A 7310-nucleotide genomic window follows, 5' to 3' on the forward strand; every position below is an offset into this window, starting at 1 on the left:
TAGATCTTTTATATATTTGTTAGCTTCACACATAACTAGTTTTGGAGGTGCTTATGTATATGGTATATTGTATTTTTAATTTCAAAGTCCACCTCTTTATTGTTGGTATATAGGAAAGTGATTAGCTTTTGTGTCTTAACCTTATATCCTTCAAATTAGTTCCAGGAGTATTCTTGTCAATTCTTTTGGGTTGTCTATTAGATACTAGTTGTCTGGTAGATAATCATGTCATCTGCAAGGAAAGACTGTTTTCTTTCTTTCTTCCCTATCTATATACCTTCATATCCTTTGATGTATTGCATTAGCTTGGATATACAGTATGATGTTGAAAAGCAATGGTGAGAGAGGATGTCCTTGCCTTGGTCCTGATTTTAGTGGAAAAGCTTCTCATTAGTAAGTATGATGTTGGCTATAGGATTTTTGTAGATGTTCTTTTATGTCTTCGTTCATAAGAAATCTTGCTCTCCTGTTTCATTGCAGTATCTTTGGTTTTGGTATTAGGATAATGGCTGGCTCATAGAATGAGTTAGGAAGTATTCCCTTAGCTTCTATCTTCTGGAAGAGATTGTAGAGAATTGGTATAATTTCTTGCATGTTTGGTAGAATTCATCAGTGAACTCATTTGGGCCTGGTGATTTCTGTATTGGAAGATTATTAGTTATTGGTTCAGTTTCTTTAGTTGATACAAACCTATTCAGATCATGTATTCTTGTAAGTTTTGGCTTGTGTTCTTCAAGGAAGTGGTTCATTTCATTAAGGTTATCAAATTTATAGGCATAGAGTTATTTATAGTATTCGTTTATTATCCTTTAATGTGCACTGGATCTGTAATGATGTCTCGTTCATTTCTGATGTTAGTAATTTTTGTCTTCTTTTTTTCTTAGTTCGTCTGACTAGAGGCTTATCAATTTTATTGATCTTTTCAAAGAATCAGCTTTTGGTTTTATTGATTTTCGCTATTATTTTTCTTTATTCTATTTTACCAATTTCTCTGATTTTTTTTTTTTTTTTATATAGTCATTTTGAGAGAGTGAGTGGGGAAGGGGCAGAGAGAGAGACAGAATCTAAAACAGGCTCCATGCTGTCAGCACAAAGCCAGATGCAGGGCTCGAACCCACAAACCATGAAATCATGAACTGAAGTCAGACACAACCCACTGAGCCATGCAGGCACCCCGATATCTGTAATTTTTACCTTCTGCTTTATTTGGATTTAATTTGCCCTTTTTCTACTTTCCTAAAGCTTAGAATTATTTATTTTGGATATTTCTCCTTTTCGGTGCTATTAATTTCACTCTAAGGGGCACCTGGTTTGCTTGATTGGTTAAGCGTCAGACTTTGGCTTAGGTCATTAGCTCATGGTTTGCGAGTTCGAGCCCCACATCAGGCTTTCTGCTGTCTGCATGGAGCCTCCTTCAGACCCTCTGTCTCTCTGTCTCTTTCTGTCCCTCCCCACTCCCATGCGCATGTACCTTTTCTCTCAAAAATAAACATTAAAACAAATTTTCACTCTAGGGGTGCCCGGATGGCTCAGTCGGTTAAGCATCTGACTTCAGCTCAGGTCATGATCTCACAGCTCATAGGTTCGAGCCCCATGTTGGGATCTGTGCTGACAGCTCAGAACCTGGAGGCTGCTTCAGATTCTGTGTCTCCCTCGCTCTCTGCTCCTCCCCTACTCGTGCTTTGTCTCTGTCTCTCAAAAATGAATAAACGTTTAAAAAAAATAAATGTTCACTCTAAACATTGCATTTGTGGATCCCATTGATTTTAATAAATTGTATTTTCATTTCATTCAAAATATTTTAAAATTTCTCTTGATTAGTTTTTGGACCCATGTGTTGTTTAAAAGTATGTTGTTTAATCTCCAAGTATTTTTGAGATTTTTCAGCTATCTTCCTCTTACTGATTTCTAAAGAACTCAGTGTATGACAACATTGACTCCGACTCCTCCTCCTCCCTTTTCTCCTCCTCCTGTCCTCCTCCTCTCTTCGTTCTCCTCTCCGCCTCCCTCTTCCTCCCTCCTCCTCCCTTCTTCTTCCTCCTCTTTCCCCTCCTCTTTTTCCTCTTCTTTCTCCTCCTCTCCCTCTTCTTGTCTTTTCTTCTCCTTCTTCATGTTATGGCCCAGAATATGGTGGGTAAATGTTCTGTGTGAGGTTGAGAAGAATGTGTATTATGTTGCTGGATGAAGTTAGTCTATAAATGTCAATTATATCCAGTTGATCCATGGTATTTTCAACAGTGTCCTTACTGAGATTCTGCCTTCAGGATTTTGTTGTTGTTGTTGTTATTTTTGTTTTGTTTTATTTATTTATTTTGAGAGGGGGTGGGAGGAGAGAATCCCAAGCAGGCTCCGTGCTGTCAGTGCAGAGCTCCACAGAGGGCTCAATCTCATGACCGTGAAATCATGGCCTAAGCTAAAACTAACAGACACTTAACCAACTGAGCCACCCAGGTACCCCTGGATCTGTCCATTTCTGATAGAGGGATGCTGAAGTCTCGAACTATAATCATGGAATAATATATTTCTCTTTGCAATTCTATTAGTTCTTGCCTCATGTATTTTGATCATCTGTTTTTGGTGAGTACACATTAAGAATTGTCCTCTTGGGGCGCCTGGGTGGCTCAGTTGGTTGAGGATCTGACTTCTGCTCAGGTTATGATCTCACAGTCTGTGAGTTCAAGCCCCACGTCAGGCTCTGTGCTGACAGCTCAGAACATGGAACCCGCTTCCGATTCTGTGTCTCCCTCTCCCCTGCTTGCACTCCGTCTCTCTCTCTCAAAAATAAATAAACATTAAAAAAATTAAAAAACAAAAAGAATTGTCCTCTTGGGCTCAAATAAATAAAATCGGAAATGAAGGAGATGAAATAACAACACCACAAAAATACAAAGGATTATAAGAGAATGTTATAAAAATTTACATGCCAACAAATTCGACAAGCTAAAAGAAATGAATTCCTAGAAACATAAAACCTTCCAAAACCGAACCATGAAGAAATAGAAAACTTGTGTAGACTGATGATTACTTGCAATGAAATTGAACCAGTAATCAAAAAACTCCCAACAAACAAAAGTCCAGGACCAGACATCTGGCTTCACAGGTGAATTCCACCATACATTTAAAGAGTTAATATCGGTTCTTCTCAAATTATTCCAAAAAGAAGAGGAAGCAAAGCTTCCAAATTCATTCTATGAGGCCGACATTATCCTGACATCAAAACCAGGTAAAGATACTACAAACGATGAAAACTACCAGCCAATATCTCTGATGAAAGAGATGCAAACATTCTCAACAAAGTGTTAGCAAACTGAGTCCGACAATACATTTAAAAAATCATTCACAAGGATCAAGTGGGATTTAATCCAGAGATGCAAGCACGGTTCAATATTTGCAAATCGATCAACGTGATACATCAGATTAACAAGAGAAAGAATAAAAGCCATATCATCTCAGCAGATGTAGAAAAAGCATTTGATAAAACACAGCATTCATTCATGATAAAATCTCTCAACACGGTGGGCTAGAGGAAACAGTACAACATACTTAAGGCAATAAATGAAAAACCCTACGGCTAGTATCATTCACAATGGTGAAAAACGGAGCTTTTCCTCTGAGATCAGGAACAAGAAAAGGATGTCCACTCTCACTACTTTTATTCAACATACTACTGGAAGTCCTAGCTACAGCAGTCAGATATGAAAAATACAAGGCATCCAAATTGGTAAAGAAGTAAAACTGTCACTGTGTGCAGTTGACATGATACTGTATATAGAAAGCTCTATAAAGATTCCACCAAAAAGCTACTAGAAGTGACAAATGAATTCAGTAAAGTCACAGGATACAAATTAATATACAGAAACCTGTTGTATTTCTATATGCTAATAATGAAGTAGCAGAAAGAGAAGTTAAGAAAACAATCCCATTTACAATTGCATCCAACATAATAAAATACCTAGAAAGAAATTTAAATAAGGAGGTGAAAGACCTACAACCTGAAAACTATAAAACACTGATGAAAGAAACTGAAGATAACACAAATGAAAAGATACCCCATGCTCATGGATTGGAAGAAACAACGTTGTTAAAACATCCATAAAGCTCAAGCAATCTACAGATTTAATGTAATCCCTATCAAAATACCAACATTTTTCACAGAACTAGGACAAATAATCCTAAAATGTGTGTGGAATCACAAAAGACCCCTCCCCCCCAATAGCCAAAGCACATAGATCTTGAAAAAGAACAAAGCTGGAGGTATTACAATCCCAGATCTCAAGATATACTACAAAGCTGTAGTAATCAAAACAGTGTAATCCTGGCAGAAAAACAGACACATAGATCAATGGAACAGAATAGAGATCCCAGATATAAACCCACATATATATGGTCAATTAATCCATGACAAAGGAGACAACAATGTACAATGGAGAAGAGACAGTCTCTTTGACAAATAGTGCTGAGAAAACTGGACAGCTACACACAAAAGAATGAAACCAGATCACTGCTTACACCGTACAGAAAAGTGAACTCAAAATGGATTAGAGACCTAAAGTGAGACCTGAAACCATAAAACTTCTAGAAGAAAACATAGGCAGTAATTTCTTTGACATCAGCCATGGAAACATTTTTCTAGGTCTTTTTCCTCAAGCAAGGGAAATAAAAACAAAAACTATTGGGACTATAATAAAATAAAAAGCTTTCCTAGGGACACCTGGGTGGCTCAGTTGGTTAAGCATCCGGTTCTTGGTTTCAGCTCAGGTCATGATCTCATGGTTTGTGAGTTTGAGCCCTGCATCAGGCTCTGTACTAACAGCATGGAGCCCGCTTGGGAGTTTCTCTCTCCTCTCTCTCTACCCCTCCCCTGCTCACTCGCGCTCTCTCTCAAAATACATAAACTTAAAAAAAAAAAAATTTCTTGGGGCGCCTGGGTGGCGCAGTCGGTTAAGCGTCCGACTTCAGCCAGGTCACGATCTCGCGGTCTGTGGGTTCGAGCCCCGCGTCAGGCTCTGGGCTGATGGCTCAGAGCCTGGAGCCTGTTTCCGATTCTGTGTCTCCCTCTCTCTCTGCCCCTCCCCCGTTCGTGCTCTGTCTCTCTCTGTCCCAAAAATAAATAAATGTTGAAAAAAAAAAAAAAAAAATTTCTACAGTGAGGGAAACCGTAAACCAAAACAAAAAGACAACCTACTGAATGGGAGAAGATATTTGCAAGTGATATATTTGATGGGGGATTAATACCCAAAATAAATAAAGAACATATACAACTCGATACTGAAAAAAAAATCCTATTTAAAAATGGACAGAAGACCTGAATAGACATTTTTCCAAAGAAGACCTACAGATAGCCAACAGACACTTGAAAATATGCCCAACATCACACATCATGAGTGACCATGAGATATCCCTTTACATATGTCAGAATGGCTAAAATCAAAGTGACAGGAAACAATAAGTGTTGAAAAGGATATGGAGAAAAAGGAACCCTAATGTGCTGTTTCTCGGAATGCAAACTGATGAAGCCACTGTGGAAAACAGAGTAGAATTGCCATATGATACAGTAACTCTATTAACTGGGTATTTATCCAAAGAAATGAAAACACTAATTTGGGAAGATACATGCACCCCTATGTGTATTGCAGCATTATTTTCTAGACAAGATATGGAAGCAACCCAAATGTCCCTATAGATGAAAGGATAAAGAAGATGTGAGATAAATATATATACACACACACACACCCAATGGACTGTTACTCAGCCATAAAAAAACATGCGATCTTGCCATTGACAGCAACATCGATGGACCTATAGGGTATAATGCTGAGTGAAGTAAGTCAGAGAAAGACCAATGCAATATGATTTTACTCATATGTGGAATTTAAGACACCAAAATAAGTGAAAAAACAAAAAAGACTAAAACAAACAAACAAAAACCCCACTCTTAAATACAGAGAACAAAGCGGTGGCTGCCAGAGGGGAGGTGGATGGAGGAAAAGAGGGTGAAATAGGTGAAGGGGATTAAGAGTACATTTACCTTGATGAACGCTGAGTAACATATAGAATGGTTGAATCACTATATTGTTATTGTACACCTGAAACATATAACACTGTATGTGAATTCTACTTTAAAAAATTTCCCCTTGGAGTATTTATCATTATGTAATGCTTTCCTTGTTCTGAAGCCTGCTTTCTGAAATTAATATAGCTATACTTTGGGGGGTGGGATTAATACTAGCATGATATATCTTTTTCCATTCACTTTCTTTCCTTCTTTCTTTTTCTTTCTTTTTTTTTTTTAGAGAGAAAGAGCACACTCTCAAGAACAGGGGACAGGCAGAGGGAAAGGCATAGAGCAAATCTTAAGCAGGCTCCACGCTCAGCACGGAGCCCCATGCAGCTCTATCTCACAACCATGAGATCATGACCTGAGCCAAAATCAAGAGTTGGACGCTTAACCACCTGAGCCACCCAGGGGCCCAACCGTTCATTATGTGTAAGACACATAATCTATATGTGTCTTACATTGAAAGAAGTTTTCTTGTAGATAACATATAGTTGGGTCCTGTTTCTTTTACACTCTGACAATCACTTTTACTAGATGTACTTAGACCATTATTAACATTTAAGCTCATTAATATAGTTAGATTAATATCTACCATATTTGTTTTCTACTCTTACCCTTGTTCTTCCTATTTTTGTCTTCTACCCTTTTTCTGCTTTTTATGGTTGTAACTGAGAATTTTATATGACTCGTTTTCTCTCCCTGCTTAGAAGGATATCAATTATATATATTTTTTTAAGTGGTTGCCTAGGGTTTTTGACATATTATTTAAAATTAATTCAGGGCCATTTTCCAAGAACACTTATACCATCTCCCAGGTAGTGTCAGTACCAAATAATAACAAAATAATCCTACTTCCTTCGTCTGGTTCTTTGTATCATTTGTATCATCATTCATATCATATACATGTGAGCAATCCAAGGGTAATGAATGTATGTATGTATACAGACACACTCATATATGCGTACTTGAAAAGATAATCTAGGGGTGCCTAGGTGGCTCAGTTGGTTAAGCGACCAACTGTGGCTCAGGTCATGATCTCACAACTCGTGAGTTCGAGTCCCACATCAGGCTCTGTGCTGACAGCTCAGAGCCTGGAGCCTGCTTCAGATTCTGTGTCTCCCCCTCTCTCTACCCCTCCCCTGCTCGTGCTCTGTGTCTCTCCATCTCTCAATAATAAATAAACGTTTAAAAAAAATTTTTTTTAAGAAAAGATAATCTAGTACATTTCTGCTATTATTATTGAACAAATCGT

The sequence above is a fragment of the Prionailurus viverrinus genome, chromosome C2 (genome assembly GCF_022837055.1).
Source record: "Prionailurus viverrinus isolate Anna chromosome C2, UM_Priviv_1.0, whole genome shotgun sequence".
In the NCBI taxonomy this organism is placed as follows: Eukaryota; Metazoa; Chordata; class Mammalia; order Carnivora; family Felidae; genus Prionailurus; species Prionailurus viverrinus.